The sequence below is a fragment of the Sycon ciliatum genome, chromosome 3, assembly GCF_964019385.1.
Source record: "Sycon ciliatum chromosome 3, ocSycCili1.1, whole genome shotgun sequence".
Taxonomy (NCBI): domain Eukaryota; kingdom Metazoa; phylum Porifera; class Calcarea; order Leucosolenida; family Sycettidae; genus Sycon; species Sycon ciliatum.
The window spans coordinates 15,560,947-15,577,708 of record NC_088645.1 but is presented as its reverse complement, the minus strand read 5'-3'; the positions used below and the strand labels follow the sequence as shown (position 1 = coordinate 15,577,708).

The 16,762-nt window shown below is 49.6% G+C and overlaps 1 long non-coding RNA gene across 2 annotated transcripts; it reads left to right on the top strand.

Moving 5' to 3' along the window:
- Positions 1-378: 378 nt before the first annotated feature.
- LOC135812504 (uncharacterized) lies at positions 379-16,722 on the top strand. 2 transcript variants are annotated; one of them, XR_010552831.1, is made up of 5 exons: positions 379-589; positions 12,551-12,623; positions 13,097-13,160; positions 13,585-13,739; positions 16,595-16,722. It is a non-coding gene; the product is annotated as an uncharacterized LOC135812504 (long non-coding RNA). The 2 variants fall into 2 exon arrangements; XR_010552830.1 differs by lacking the exon at positions 379-589 and adding an exon at positions 11,543-12,072.
- The last annotated feature ends 40 nt before the right edge of the window (positions 16,723-16,762 follow it).

Here is a 16,762-nt window from a genome sequence, read left to right as displayed (position 1 = left end):
AACAAGTAGAGGATTTTCGTCGCTAAATTCAGATCAACAATACATACATAGTCATTATAGACACTTTCTTCGATAGCGCTAACGATTACCGTACCGGTATAATTATGTATTTACGGACGGCCCGTTCGAAGGGGTCGTCCGGATCCCGATTACATCATGTAGAAAGTAGAAAGCTTGAATAATATTCAAGGCGCGGTGAGCGAAAACTAACTCGTCTTCCCCCGCGACGGAAGCCCCGGCCCGCGCTCCCACTGGCCGGGCCACCGCACTATGGACGCAATACGCATGCGCGACATTTGCAATTAGATGCAGCTGCAAGATCTTGCACAGTTGCAGGCCTCTTCTTCGCGTTTTGAAGTCTCCTTGGAGTGCAGGCCAATGAATTTGATTAGCGGTTCCTTGAGTAATAACGGAGCTGCCAACGTGCAACCTCCAGGGTTTGAGACTTTGACAGAAAGTGTGATACCAATTTAGCAGAGGTTGAGGCCGAAGAGGTCGGAATAGCCTGGCTAGATTTGAGAAACATTCTGAAGCAAGAAATTCCAGAAATAATAAAAGAGAGCAGGACCGGCTTCCATCTTCAAATAAGGTAAGCAACAATCTCGAATCAATACATCGCTACACAGAGTGCCTTGTATTATGCATGCGCTTGTGTCTTCCGCCTGTTGTTTTATAATTATTATAATTTCTGTACATCTAGCTTTTCACCCTTGCTCCTTCAGGGAAGTTGCGAGGCTCTGCATTGCTTGATGATGTAAACGACTGGTACAGTTTTGCAACTCAATACCCGGTGATTCGGGGATGTGTTGCTTGGCAGTGAACAATTTGAACAATGGCTTAGTCCCGCATTCAACCTCACTCCTTCAACGGTGAAGTGTGGGGCTCTGATACGCTTGCCAACTGAACGGTTTGGGCAGCCTTGTGACTCCATACCCGGTAATTCGGGACGTGTGTTGCTTGGCATTGAACAATGGCTAAGTCTTGCTTTCAACCTCTCTCCTTCAAGGGAAGTGTGGGGCTCTGATACGCTTGACAACTGAACGGTTTGGGGAGCCTTGCGACTCCATACCCGGTGATTCGGGACGTGTGTTGCTTGGTGTTGAACAATGGCTTGGTCTCGCATTCAACCTCACTCCTTCAAGGGAAGTGTGGGGCTCTGATACGCTTGACAAATAAACAGTTGGGCAGCCTTGTGACTCCATACCCGGTGATTCGGGACGTGTGTTGCTTGGCATTGAAGAATGGCTCAGTCTTGCTTTCAACCTCGCTCCTTCAAGGGAAGTGTGGGGCTCTGATACGCTTGACGACTGGACGGTTTGGGCAGCCTTGTGACTCCATTCCCGATGATTCGGGACGTGTGTTGCTTGGTATTGAACAGTGGCTTGGTCTCGAATTCAACCTCACTCCTTCAAGGGAAGTGTGGGGTTGCCGTTATGTTTAACAAGATGAAGGGTTGGGCAGTGTGGGGACTTTGATCCCGTTGACTCAGGGCATGTGTTGCTTGGCAGTGAATGATGGCTCGGTCTTGCATTGAACCTCACTCCTTCAAGGGAAGTGTGAGGCTTTGGTATGCTTGACAAGATGAACGGATGGGCAGTTCAGGGACTTTGTTCCTGGTGATTCGGGGCATGTGTTCCTAGGCAGTGAATAATGGCTCTGTCCTGCATTGAACCTCACTCCTTCAAGAGAAGTGTGAGATTTTGATATGCTTGACAAGATGAACGGTTGGGCCGTGTCGTGACTTTGTCCTGGTGATACGGGGCGTGCGTTGCTTGGCAGTGAATGATACCTCGGTCTTGCGTTGAACCTCACTCCTTCAAGGGAAGTGTGTGGTTCTGTTATACTTGATGAACAGTTGGGCCGTGTGATAACTGTTCCCATTGATTCGGGGCATGTGTTGCTTGCCAGTGAATGATGGGTCAGTCTTGCATTGAACCTCACTCCTTCAAGGGAAATGTGGGGCCCTGATATGCTTGACAAGATGAACAGTTGTCAGTGTGGAGACTTTGGTCCCGTTGATTCGGGGCATGTGTTGGTTGGCAGTGAATGATGGCTCGGTCTTGCATTGAACCTCACTCCTTCAAGGGAAGTGTGGGGTTCTGATATGCTTGAGACGAAGAACGGTTGGGCAGTATGGCGACTTTGATCCCGTTGATTCGGGGCATGTGTTGCTTGGCAGTGAATGATGGCTCGGTCTTGCATTGAACGTTATTCCTTCAAGGGTAGTGTGGGCCTTTGGTATGCTGGACAAGATGAACGGTTGGGCAGCGTGCGAACTCTCTTCCCTTCGATTAGGCGTGTGTGTTGCTTGGCAGTGAATGGTCGGTCGATCTTGCATTGATCCTCACTCCTTCAAGGGAAGTGTGAGGCTTTGGTATGCTTGACAAGATGAACGGTTGGGCAGGGTGGCGACTTTGATCCCGTTGATTCGGGGCATGTGTTGCTTGGCAGTGAGTGATGGCTCGGTCTTGCATTGAACCTCACTCCTTCAAGGGAAGTGTGGGGCTTTGATATGCTTGACAAGATGAACGGTTGGGCAGTGTGGAGGCTTTGATGCCGTTGATTCGGGGCATGTGTTGCTTGGCAGTGAATGATGGATCGATCTTCCATTGAACCTCTGGCATTGAACCTCACTCCTTCAAGGGAAGTGTGAGAATCTGATATGCCTGACAAGATGAACGGTAGGGCAGTGTGAGGACCTTCATCCCGTCGATTCGGGGCATGTGTTGCTTGGCAGTGAATGATGGTTTGGTCTGGCATTAAACCTCACTCCTTCAAGGGAAATGTGGGGCTTTGGTTTGCTTGACAAGGTGAACGGTTGGGCAGGGTGGCGACTTTGATCCCGTTGATTCGGGGCATGTGTTGGTTGGCAGTGAGTGATGGCTCGGTCTTGCATTGAACCTCACTCCTTCAAGGGAAGTGTGGGGTTCTGATATGCTTGAGACGAAGAACGGTTGGGCAGTGTGGCGACTTTGATCCCGTTGATTCGGGGCATGTGTTGGTTGGCAGTGAATGATGGCTCGGTCTTGCATTGAACCTTATTCCTTCAAGGAAAGTGTGGGCCTTTGGTATGCTGGACAAGATGAACGGTTAAGCAGCGTGCGAACTCTCTTCCCTTCGATTAGGCGTGTGTGTTGCTTGGCAGTGAATGATCGGTCGATCTTGCGTTGATCCTCACTCCTTCAAGGGAAGTATGAGGCTTTGGTATGCTTGACAAGATGAACGGTTGGGCAGGGTGGCGACTTTGATCCCGTTGATTCGGGGCATGTGTTGGTTGGCAGTGAGTGATGGCTCGGTCTTGCATTGAACCTTACTCCTTCAAGGCAAGTGTGGGGCTTTGATATGCTTGACAAGATGAACCGTTGGGCAGTGTGGAGGCTTTGATGCCGTTGATTCGGGGCATGTGTTGCTTGGCAGTGAATGATGGATCGATCTTCCATTGAACCTCTGGCATTGAACCTCACTCCTTCAAGGGAAGTGTGGGAGTCTGATATGCCTGACATGATGAACGGTAGGGCAGTGTGAGGACCTTCATCCCGTTGATTCGGGGCATGTGTTGCTTGGCAGTGAATGATGGGTCGGTCTGGCATTGAACCTCACTCCTTCAAGGGAAGTGTAGGGCTTTGGTATGCTTGACAAGGTGAACGGTTGGGCAGGGTGGCGACTTTCATCCCGTTGATTCGGGGCATCTGTTGCTTGGAAGTGAGTGATGGCTCGGTCTTGCATTGAACCACACTCCTTCAAGGGAAGTGTGGGGTTCTGATATGCTTGAGACGAAGAACGGTTGGGCAGTGTGGCGACTTTGATCCCGTTGATTCGGGGCATGTGTTGCTTGGCAGTGAGTGATGGCTCGGTCTTGCATTGAACCTCACTCCTTCAAGGGAAGTGTGGGGCTTTGATATGCTTGACAAGATGAACGCTTGGGCAGTGTGGAGGCTTTGATGCCGTTGATTCGGGGCATGTGTTGCTTGGCAGTGAATGATAGATCGATCTTCCATTGAACCTCTGGCATTGAACCTCACTCATTCAAGGGAAGTGTGGGACTCTGATATGCCTGACAAGATGAACGGTAGGGCAGTGTGAGGACCTTCATCCCGTTGATTTGGGGCATGTGTTGCTTGGCAGTGAATGATGGGTCGGTCTGGCATTGAACCACACTCCTTCAAGGGAAGTGTGGGGCTTTGGTATGCTTCACAAGGTGAACGGTTGGGCAGGGTGGCGACTTTGATCCCGTTGATTCGGGGCATGTGTTGGTTGGCAGTGAGTGATGGCTCGGTCTTGCATTGAACCTCACTCCTTCAAGGGAAGTGTGGGGTTCTGATATGCTCGAGACGAAGAACGGTTGGGCAGTGTGGCGACTTTGATCCCGTTGATTCGGGGCATGTGTTGGTTGGCAGTGAATGATGGCTCAGTCTTGCATTGAACCTTATTCCTTTCTAAGGAAGTGTGGGCCTTTGGTATGCTGGACAAGATGACTGGTTGGGTAGCGTGCGAACTCTCTTCCCTTCGATTAGGCGTGTGTGTGTTGCTTGGCAGTGAATGATCGGTCGATCTTGCATTGATCCTCACTCCTTCAAGTGAAGTGTGAGGCTTTGGTATGCTTGACAAGATGAACGGTTGGGCAGGGTGGTGACTTTGATCCCGTTGATTCGGGGCATGTTTTGGTTGGCAGTGAGTGATGGCTCGGTCTTGCATTGAACCTCACTCCTTCAAGGGTAGTGTGAGGCTTTGCTATGCTTGACAAGATGAACGGTTGGGCAGTGTGGAGGCTTTGATGCCGTTGATTCGGGACATGTGTTGATTGGCAGTGAATGATGGATCAATCTTCCATTGAAACTCTGGCATTGAACCTCACCCCTTCAAGGGAAGTGTGGGACTCTGATATGCCTGACAAGATGAACGGTAGGGCAGTGTGAGGACCTTGATCCCGTTGATTCGGGGCATGTGTTGCTTGGCAGTGAATGATGGATCGGTCTGGCATTGAACCTCACTCCTTCAAGGGAAGTGTGGGGCTTTGGTATGCTTGACAAGGTAAACGGTTGGGCAGGGTGGCGACTTTGATCCCGTTGATTCGGGGCATGTGTTGCTTGGCAGTGAGTGATGGCTGGGTCTTGCATTGAACCTCACTCCTTCAAGGGAAGTGTGAGGCTTTGCTATGCTTGACAAGATGAACGGTTGGGCAGTGTGGAGGCTTTGATGCCATTGATTCGAGACATGTGTTGCTTGGCAGTGAATGATGGATCGATCTTCCATTGAGCCTCTGGCATTGAACCTCACTCCTTCAAGGGAAGTGTGGGACTCTGACATGCCTAACAAGATGAACGGTAGGGCAGTGTGAGGACCTTGATCCCGTTGATTCGGAGCATGTGTTGTTTGCAGTGAATGATGATTCGGTCTGGCATTGTGCCTCACTCCTTCACGGGAAGTGTGGGGCTTTGGTATGCCTGATAAGGTGAACGGTTGGACAGTGTGGGGACTCGGTTCACCTTGGATAGGCATCTGAGTTGCTTGGCAGTGAATAATCGGTCGATCTTGCATTGATCCTCACTCCTTCAAGGGAGGTGTGAGGCTTTAGTATGGTTGACAAGATGAACGGTTGGGCAGTGTGGCGACTTTGATCCCGTTGATTCGAGGCATGTGTTGGTTGGCAGTGAATGATGGCTCGGTCTGGCATTGAACCTCACTCCTTCAAGGGAAGTGTGGGGCCCTAATATGCTTGACAAGATGAAAGGTTGGGCAGTGTGGGGACTCTGTTCCCTTTGATTAGGCGAGTGCGTTGCTTGGCAGTGAATGAACGGTCGAACTTGCATTGATCCTCACTCCTTCAAGAGAAGTGTGCGGCTTTGGTATGCTTGACAAGATGAACGGTTGGGCAGTGCGGAGACTGCGATCCCGTTGATTCGGGGTATATGTCGCAGTGAATGATGGTTCAGTCTTGTGTGTTGAACCTCACTCCTTGAAGGGAAGTGTGGGGCTTTGGTAAACTTGACAATAGGAATGTTTAGACAGTGTGGAGGCTTTGATGCCGTTAATTCGGGGGATGTGTTGCTTGGCAGTGAATGATGGCTCGATCTTGCATTGAACCTCACTCCTTCAAGAAAAGTGTGGGGCTTTGGTATGGTTGACAAGATGAACGGTTGGGCAGGTGGCGACTTTGATCCCGTTGATTCGGGGCATGTGTTGCTTGGCAGTGAATGATGGCTCGGTCTTGCATTGAACCTCACTCCTTCACTGGAAGTACGAGGCTTTGGTATGCTGGACGAGGTGAATGGTTGGGCAGTTCGCGGACTTTGTTCCTGGTGATTCGGGGCATGCGTTGCTTGGCAATGAATAATAGCTCTTTCCTGCATTGAACCTCAATCCTTCAAAGGAAGTGCGGGGCTTTGGTGTGCGTGACAAGATGAACGGTTGGGCAGCGTGTGGACTTTGATCCCGTTGATTCGGGGCATGTGTTAGTTGGCAGTGATTGATGGGTCGGTCTAGCATAGAACCTCACTCCTTCAAGGGAAGTGTGAGGCTTTGGTATGCTTGGCAAGATGAACGGATGGGCAGTGCGGAGACTGTGGTCACGTTGATTCGGGGTATATGTTGCTTGGCAGTGAATGATGGTTCGGACTTGTATTGAACCTCACTCCTTCAAGGGAATTGTGGAGCTTTGGTATGCTTGACAAGATGAACGTTTGGGCAGTGTGGAGGCTTTGATGCCGTTGACTCGGGGCATGTGTTGCTTGGCAGTGAATGATGGCTCGGTCTTGCATTGAACCTCACTCCTTCAAGGGAAGTATGAGTCTTTAGTATGCTGGACAAGGTGAATGGTTGGGCAGTTCGGGGACTTTGTTCCTGGTGATTCGGGGCATGTGTTGCCTGGCATTGAATAATTGCTTTTTCCTGCATTGAACCTCACTCCTTCAAGGGAAGTGTGGGGCTTTGGTGTGCGTGACAAGAAGATCGGTTGGGCAGTGTGTGGACTTTGATCCCGTTGATTCGGGGTATGTGTTAGTTGGCCTTGAATGATGGCGGCTTGGCATTGAACCTCACTCCTTCAAGGGAAGTGTGGGACTCTGATATGCTTGACAAGATGAACGGTTGGGCAGTGTGGGGACTTTGATTCCGTTGATTTGGGGCATGTGTTGCTTGGCAGCGAATGATGGGTCGGTCTGGCATTGAACCTCACTCCTTCAAGGGAAGTGTGGGGCTCTGATATGCTTCACAAGATGAACGGTTGGGCAGTGCTGGGACTCTGTTCCCTTCGGTTAGGCGTGTGAGTTGCTTGGCATTGAATAATCGGTCGATCTTGCATCGACCCTCACTCCTCCTTCAAGGAAAGTGTGGGGCTGTAGTATGCTTGACAAGATGAACGGTTGGGCAGTGTGGAGACTTTGATCCTGTTGATTCGTGGCATGTGTTGCTTGGCAGTGAATGATGGGCCGGTCTTGCATTGAACCTCACTCCTTCAATGGAAGTGTTGGGCTTTGGTATGCTTGACAAGGTGAACGGTTGTGCAACTCGGCGACTTTGTTCCAGGTGATTCGGAGCATGGTTTTCTTGGCGGTGAATAATGGCGCTGTCCTCACTCCTTCAAGGGAAGTGTGGGACTCTGATATGCTTGACAAGATGAACTGTTGGGCAGTGTGGGGACTTTGATCGCGTTGATTCGGGGCATGTGTTGCTTGGCAGCGAATGATGGGTTGGTCTGGCATTGAACCTCACTCCTTCAAGGGAAGTGTGGGGCTCTGATATGCTTCACAAGATGAACGGTTGGGCAGTGCTGGGACTCTGTTCCCTTCGGTTAGGCGTGTGAGTTGCTTGGCATTGAATAATCGGTCGATCTTGCATCGACCCTCACTCCTCCTTCAAGGAAAGTGTGGGGCTGTAGTATGCTTGACAAGATGAACGGTTGGGCAGTGTGGAGACTTTGATCCTGTTGATTCGTGGCATGTGTTGCTTGGCAGTGAATGATGGGCCGGTCTTGCATTGAACCTCACTCCTTCAATGGAAGTGTTGGGCTTTGGTATGCTTGACAAGGTGAACGGTTGTGCAACTCGGCGACTTTGTTCCAGGTGATTCGGAGCATGGTTTTCTTGGCGGTGAATAATGGCGCTGTCCTCCATTGAACCTCACTCCTTCAAGGGAAGTGTGGGGCTTTGGAGTGCTTGACAAGAAGATCGGTTGGGCAGTGTGTGGACTTTGATCCCGTTGATTCGGGGTATGTGTTAGTTGGCCTTGAATGATGGCGGCTTGGCATTGAACCTCACTCCTTCAAGGGAAGTGTGGGACTCTGATATGCTTGACAAGATGAACGGTTGGGCAGTGTGGGGACTTTGATCCCGTTGATTCGGGGCATGTGTTGCTTGGCAGTGAATGATGGCTCGGTCTTGCATTGAACCTCACTCCTTCAAGTGCAGTATGAGGCTTTGGTATGCTGGACAAGGTGAATGGTTGGGCAATTCGGGGACTTTGTTCTTGGTGATTCCGGGCATGCGTTGCTTGGCAATGAATAATTGCCCTTTCCTGCATTGAACCTCGTTACTTCAAGGGAAGTGTTGGGCTTTGGTGTGCGTGACAAGATGAACGGTTGGGCAGCGTGTGGACTTTGATCCGGTTGATTCGGGGCATGTGTTGCTTGGCAGTGATTGATGGCCCGGTCTGGCATTGAACCTCACTCCTTCAAGGGAAGTGTGGGGCTCTAATATGCTTGACAAGATGAACGGTTGGGCAATGTGGGGACTCTGTTCCCTTTGATTGGGCGAGTGCGTTGCTTGGCAGTGAATGATCGGTCGATCTTGCATTGATCCTCACTCCTTCAAGGGAAGAGTGGGGCTTTGGTATGTTTGGCAAGATGAACGGATGGGCATTGCGGAGACTATGATCACGTTGATTCGGGGTATATGTTGCTTGGCAGTGAATGATGGCTCGGTCTTGCATTGAACCTCACTCCTTCAAGGGAAGTGTGGGACTCTGATATGCTTGAGAAGATGAACGATTGGGCGGTGTGGGGACTATGTTCTTTTTGATTAGGCGTGTTCGTCTTTTGGCAGTGAATGATCGGTCGATCTCGCATTGAACGTCATTCCTTCAAAGGAGGTCTGGGGCTTTGGTATGGTTGACAAGATGAACGGTTGGGCAGGGTGGCGACTTTGATCCCGTTGATTCGGGGCATGTATTGCTTGGCAGTGAGTGATGGCTCGGTCTTGCATTGAACCTCACTCCTTCAAGGGAAGTGTGAGGCTTTGCGATCCTTGACAAGATGAACGGTTGGGCAGTGTGGAGGCTTTGAAGCCGTTGATTCGGGGCATGTGTTGCTTGGCAGTGAATGATGGGTCGGTCTGGCATTGAACCTCACTCCTTCAAGGGAAGTGTGGGGCTTTGGAAAGCTTGACAAAGTGAACGGTTGGGCAGTGTGGGGACTCTGTTCCCCTTGAGTAGGCGTCTGAGTTGCTTGGCAGTGAAAAATCGGTCGATGTTGCATCGATCCTCATTCCTTCAGGGGAAGTGTGAGGCTTTGGTATGCTTGACAAGATGAACGGGAGGGCAGTGTGGCGACTTTGATCCCGTTGATTTGTGGCATTTGTTGGTTGGCCGCGAATGATGGCTCGGTCTGGCATTGAACCTCACTCCTTCAAGGGAAGTGTGGGGCCCTAATATGCTTGACAAGATGAACGGTTGGGCAGTGTGGGGACTCTGTTCCCTTTGATTAGGCGAGTGCGTTGCTTGGCAGTGAATGAACGGTCGATCTTGCATTGATCCTCACTCCATCAAGGGAAATGTGGGGCTTTGGTATGCTTGACAAGATGAACGGTTGGGCAATGCGGAGACTGCGATCCCGTTGATTCGGGGTATATGTTGCTTGGCAGTGAATGATGGTTCGGTCTTGTGTGTTGAACCTCACTCCTTCAAGGGAAGTGTGAGTCTTTGGTATGCCGGACAAGGTGGATGGTGGGGCAGTTCGTGGACTTTGTTCCTGGTCATTCGGGGCATGCGTTGCTTGGCAATGAATAATCGCTCTTTTCTGCATTGAACCTCACTACTTCAAGGGAAGTGTGGGGGGCTTTGGTGTGCGTGACAAGATGAACGGTTGGGCAGTGTGTGGACTTTGATCCCATTGATTCGGGGCATGTGTTAGTTGGTCTTGAATGATGGCGGCTTGGCATTGCACCTCACTCCTTCAAGGGAAGTGTGGGACTCAGTATGCTTGACAAGATGAACGGTTGGGCAGTGTGGGGACTTTGATCCCGTTGGTTTGGGGCATGTGTTGCTTGGCAGTGAATGATGAGTCGGTCTGCCATTGAACCTCACTCCTTCAAGGGAAGTGTGGGGCTCTGATATGCTTCAAAAGATGAACGGTTGGGCAGTGTGGGGACTTTGATCCCGTTGATCCGGGGCATGTGTTGGTTGGCAGTGAATGATGGCTCGGTCTGGCATTGAACCTCACTCCTACAAGGGAAGTGTGGGGCTCTGATATGCTTCAAAAAATGAACGGTTGGACAGTGTGGGGACTCTGTTCCCTTTGATTAGGCGTGTGAGTTGCTTGGCAGTGAATAATCGGTCGATCTTGCATTGATCCTCACTCCTTCAGGGAAAGTGTGGGTCTATAGTATGCTTGACAAGATGAACGGTTGGGCAGTGTGGCGACTTTGATCCCGTTTATTCGGGGCTTGTGTTGCTTGGCAGTGAATGATGGCTCAATCTTGCATTGAACCTCACTCCTTCAGGAGAAGTGTGGGGCTTTGGTATGCTTGACAGAATGAACGGTGGGCAGTGTGGCGACTTTGGTTCCGTTGATCCGGGGCATGTGTTGGTTGGCAGTGAATGATGGCTCGGTCTGGCATTGAACCTCACTCCTTTAAGGGAATTGTGGGGCTCTGATATGCTTGACAAAATGAACGGATGGGCGGTGTGGGAACTCTGTTCCCTTTGATTAGACATGATCGTTTCTTGGCAGTGAATGATTGGTCGATCTTGCAGTGAACCTCACTTCTTCAAGGGAAGTGTGGGGCTCTGATATGCTTGACAAAATGAACGGATGGGCGGTGTGGTGACTCTGTTCCCTTTGATTAGACATGCTCGTTTCTTGGCAGTGAATGATCGGTCGATCTTGCATTGAACCTCACTCCTTCAAGGGAAGTGTGGGGCTTTGGTATGCTTGACAAGATGAACGGTTGGGCGGTGTGGAGACTTTGATCCCGTTGATTCGGGGCATGTGTTGCTTGGCAGTGAATGATGGCTCGGTCTTGCATTGAACCTCACTCCTTCAAGGGAAGTGTGAGGCTTTGGTATGCTGGACAATGCGTACGGTTGGGCAGGTTGGGACCTTTGTTCCGGGTGTTTCGGGGCATGTGTTGCTTGGCAGTAAATGATTGCTCGGTCTTGCATTGAACCTCACTCCTTCAAGGGAAGTGTGGGGTCCTGATATGCTTGACAAGGTGAATGGTTGGGTAATGTGGTGACTCTGTTCCTTTTGATTATGGGCGTGCGTTGCTTGGCAGTGAATGATCGGTGGAACTTGCATTGAACCTCACTCCTTCAAGGGAAGTGTGGGGCTCAGGTATGCTTGACAACATGAACTTTTGGGCTGTGTGGCGACTTTGATCCCGTTGATTCGGGGCATGTGTTGGTTGCCAGTGAATGATGGCTCGGTCTGGCATTGAACCTCACTCCTTCAAGGGAAGTGTGGGGCTCTGATATGCTTGACAAGACGAACGGTTGGGTAATGTGGTGACTCTGTTCCCTTTGATTTGGGGCGTGCGTTGCTTGGCAGTGAATGATGGCGCGAGCTTGCATTGAACTTCACTCCTTCAAGGGAAGTGTGGGGCTCTAGTATGCTTGACATTATGAACGGTTGGGCAGTGTGGCGACCTTGATCCCGCTGATTCGGGGCATGTGTTGGTTGGCAGTGAATGAGGGCTCGGTCTGGCATTGAACCTCATTCCTTCCAGGGAAGTGTGGGGCCCTGATATGCTTGACAAGATGAACGGTTGGGCAGTGCGGGGACTCTGTTCCCTTTGAATAGGCGTGGGCTTTTCTTGGCAGTGAATGATCGGTCGATCTCGCATTCATCCTCACTCTTGCAAGGTAAGTGTGCGGCTTTGGTATGCTTGACAAGATGAATGGTTGGGCAGTGTGGTGACTCTGTTCCCGTTGATTCGGGGCATGTGTTTCTTGGCATCAAATATTTGGTCGGTCTTGTTTTGAACCTCACTCCTTCTAGGGAAGTGTGAGGCTTTGGTATGCTTGACAAGATGAATGGTTGGGAAGCTTGGTTACTCTCTTTCCCTAGTTCGAGGCGTGTTTTGCTTAGCAGTAAATGGAATCTCAGTGTTGCGTTCATCATCACTCCTTAAAGGGAAGTATTAAGCTCCGATTGGATTGAAAAATGAATGATTTGCCAACCTTGTGTCTCCGTTCCCGGTTATTCGGGACGGATGTTGCTTGGCAGTGAATGATGGCTCAGTTTTGAATTCAACCTCACTCCCAAATGGGAAGTGTGAGTGTGTGGCTGTGGAACGATTGCAAATGAACAGTTCGCATATCTTTGTTACTCCATGGCCAGTGATTCTGTGGACAAGAGATGCTTTGCATTGAACAGTGGCTTGGCCTTGCTTTCAACCCCACACTCATTCAAGGTAAGTTTGGAACTGTAGTACTTCGAAGTACGTTTGAGAAGATGAATGTTTTGTTAGCTTTGTATTTTTTAGATTTTTTGGGAGGCTTGTATTGTCATATGGTACTTCCCGTAGAAGTCGTACCTCATGCATTAACATAGCGCAGGGTACAATACAGCCCTAGCACACACACACACACAACACGCACATACACACACAAGACGCACACACACACAACATACACACACACACACACACACACACACACACGCACACACACATACGCACACACACACATGCACACACACACACACATACATACACACACACATACACTCACACACACTGTCCTGTGCACTGGAATGTGACACTGCTTTACTCAGGAGGTTAGATTTCTCTGGCCAGAGCTGTACAAACACTTTCTGTTGAACATTACTAATATTTCAGTCCTGAATTGAAAATCTTTTCCATTTGTTTTGCTATGCTTGTATCAGGCCTCATCACGGCAGAGACAATCAACTTAAGAAATGCATTAACTGTGACAGCAGGATGAAGAAGGTTAGATACTGTTGGAGCATGTTTATGTTTTTTTCGTGCACATGCCGTCACGTGTGTGTGCGTGCGTGCGTGTGCGTGCGTGTGTGTGTGTGTGTATGTGTGTGTTCGTGCATGGAACAGTTTTTTCTCTCGGCGTTCTGCGCCTGCCTAGACATTTTCCGTGTGCCTAGCACCTTCGATTTTGCCTGGTGGACAAGCATGCATGAATAGCTTTCCAACGTTACAATCATTTATCACCTGTACCTGGCCCATATAAGGCAGTGTTACGCAGAAACACGTGCAAAATAATGAATAGAGTGGCGTGACATACTCATAGAAAGACCAGCAGTACAATCCCAGTATATATTTCTATAGGATCTGTTAGTATCTCATAAGATTGTACTTTGTCGTGTCCACTGTCTGGCAATGTGTAATCTTTATACAGGGCAAGGGTACATCCAGGATGTCGTCGTGGCTATGCCTGAATCAATCTATCCTGACATCGTCATCGTTGTCATGTCTAAGCAGTATCAAATCAGAGATGTGGCGGATGTTGCCTGCTACTCAACGTTCTGATGTTGGCTGGAAAGTGTTTTGAAGGTAAGAACTCCAGTCCTTAACTGACTGCATGTGTCATAGTGGTGGAAATGGAATACAGACTGACCGGCCGCTACAGATACCGTACTTTACGGAGTACAAGCCTTGCTTTAACCCTTTGGGCTTTTACCCGTCGAATTCGACGGGTATGCACATGACGCACTACTAGAGATCGTAACTTCCGTTCTGTTGCGAGTCTAGCCTTCAAACTTTGGCCCCAGGCCCCTGAGCCATGGGATGACAAGTAGGGAAAGTCCCAGGCATGGCTCACATACAAAAAAAATGAGAACCAAGCGCGCGAAGTGCATGCAGCTACATGACGCACTTCCACACATTCTTTTCTGCATGACTGTACATTTTAGTAGTGAAAACGGAGAAGAAACGGCCATGGACGCAGCGGGAGCGCTGCGCCTTTTTGAAGACTTGGAGAGGAGTGCCAGTCCTGTTGAAGACAGTGACGATGGCGAAGCATTCGGCAATGACATTGGCAGCGACATTGACATGCTGTCATCCGAAGAGGAAGAGAATTTGGATGCCGAACTAGCAGCTATGAATTCCGATACCGAAGACGAAATTTATTTTGACAATGCTGAGAACTCCACGTCAAGCGAGTCAGCTGACGGTTCTGACACTGACTCAGGCTCGGAGCTACAAGCTGGACATGCCCGCGGCCGTGGAAGAGGCAGAGGGAGACCTGCAAGACGTGGCCGTGGAGGACGAGGTCGCGGAGTCGCTCCTATCGCTGCGCACCGAAATGCAATTCCTGGACGTGGACGTGGTGCAGCGCACAATCGCGGACGAGGACGCGGACGAGGAGCAGCTCAGAATTATCAGCCAGCGTCAGGATACAATGACATCGATGTTGATGGACCTGGTGAGTTTCCTGTCTTCAACCCTGGCGACGACGTTAGTCTGCAGCTCCCCGAAAATTTTCAAAACCTGTGAACTCGATTTTTTCAAATTGTATTTCACAGAAGACATCGTAGCACGAATCGTTGAGTACACTAACAGTTATGCCAGAGAACACATCGGGGAGAAGAGATCATATGCAGTACAGGGAGAATGGGTCGACACAACCAACGAAGAAATTTACTGTCTGTTTGCTCTGCTGTTCCACATGGCGCTCAACCGTCTGCCGGAAATCCGCCAGTTCTGGTCCGAGGAGTCGCTTTTCAGAGGAAACTACGCACGATCCATGGTATCTACATGTGTATCCCCCAGCCACTCTCCATTGCTGATGACAACAAGAGCATGGGGGTGTTGACCTGTTTGATCAACACATTCCGGCTTACCGTACACTGAGGCGATGCAAAAAGTATTGGAAAAGTCTGTTCTTGGACATGTTGGATATTGCAGCCACCAACAGCTATCGCATCTTCGAACTATACCGTGCCGATCATCCGGGTGCAATAGAACGCCGACGACACCACCGTCACACCAACTTGATCCGGCAGCTTGCAAATCTCGACATCGGTGCTCCACCGCCAAAGCGCCGATACTCTGCACCTCCACAGGCACCTACTGCAGCTGAAGTTGCTCTCATGCATGTGCCCAAGCACTCACCAGATCTGAAGCGCAACTGTGTCAACTGCTACGAGTTGGAAAAAGCTGAGCGGCGATGCGTCACCTACTGTGCAGCCTGCGACCGGTTTCTGCATGTCTCTGCTCGCGACTGCTTCTCTCAGTACCACCAGAGGCACTTTGCAGTATAAATCAGGTGAGTATGTGTTTGGCTGTTCGAAAATACAGCTCAAACTGGACAGTCAGAAATTTATCGTATATTTTGTCGAACGCTTGACTTCTAACAACCAAATGTGCAACTTTTCAGATATTGTTGGACTTGATGTGAGTGTTTTTGACTTCGGTATTGTCATACCTTTCAGAAAATATATAGGTTTGTATTTACAAATATCAATGGTTCTAAAGTTATGGCGGATGTTCCGCGGCTCACTCAAATACCGGATTTTTAGCTGTGGCAAGTGAAAGCCCAAAGGGTTAAACACCAGTAGTTTACCCACAAAAAAAAACAGTCGTAGCGCCTTATACTACGATGGTCGAATTAACGGTGCAAAATGGGGCAGATGTCTGTATTTCATGACAAAAAAATCTGGGTATGGCTTATACTCCAGTGCGGTGTATACTCCAGCGGTACGGTAGCGACATGCAGCTATCTGCAGCCTCGTGGGCACACACATGCATTGTGGTGGCAAATGAAATCTGACAACTGGATGTTTTTCTCGTTCAAGTGCTGTGGAGCTAAAACAAAGCGTACATGTCCCTGGCATGTACTCGAAGCGTGAAGATCATATGTTGGCATTCATTTACTGGTTTTGTGTACGGCTGTGCAGTACCACACTCAAACGTCTCTTATCCCATTGCATTGGGACCCGGCATTGACCATACGTACCTCAGATAATGCTGTATCATGCTGTGTGATGAGTGCTTCACACGAAACTCAGAGTAGTGACGGAAAAGGACTTTGTTGCGTCATTGCTGTGTGATCATTGTATCGTATCTCAGATATATAGGTATTGCAGTAGACCTTATGGTTCAAGCAGAGGGGCTTCCGTTGGCAAGTGACGCTCACTTTGTTTCGGATGACCCATATTATAGGAATCATTGCAGATCTTGATATGCCAGAGGAATATTTGGTATCACATTCACCGCTTGTTGCCTAAATCTGTAACAGCAAGCTCACCCATGTTTGTGTGCATGGATATGTACATGTACGTGTTTGTGTGTGTGTGTGTGTGTTTGTGTGTGTGTGCTGGCGTGTTTGTGTGTGTGTGTGTGGGTGTATGTGTGTGTGTGTGCGGGCGTCCTTGTGTGCATGCATGTGTTCTAATTTGTATACCCAGATTATCATCAACCTGGGATCCATGCAAGGTATCGCTGTTGCTGTCGGCCTCCTCTTCTGACACCTTGCTGAGGCTGCTGGCATTGGCCACTTTTCAATATTCTGAATAAAACAAACCTAAACTCGCCAGTGTGCTCTACTTCTTGCTGCTGCTGCTGCTGCTGCTGTC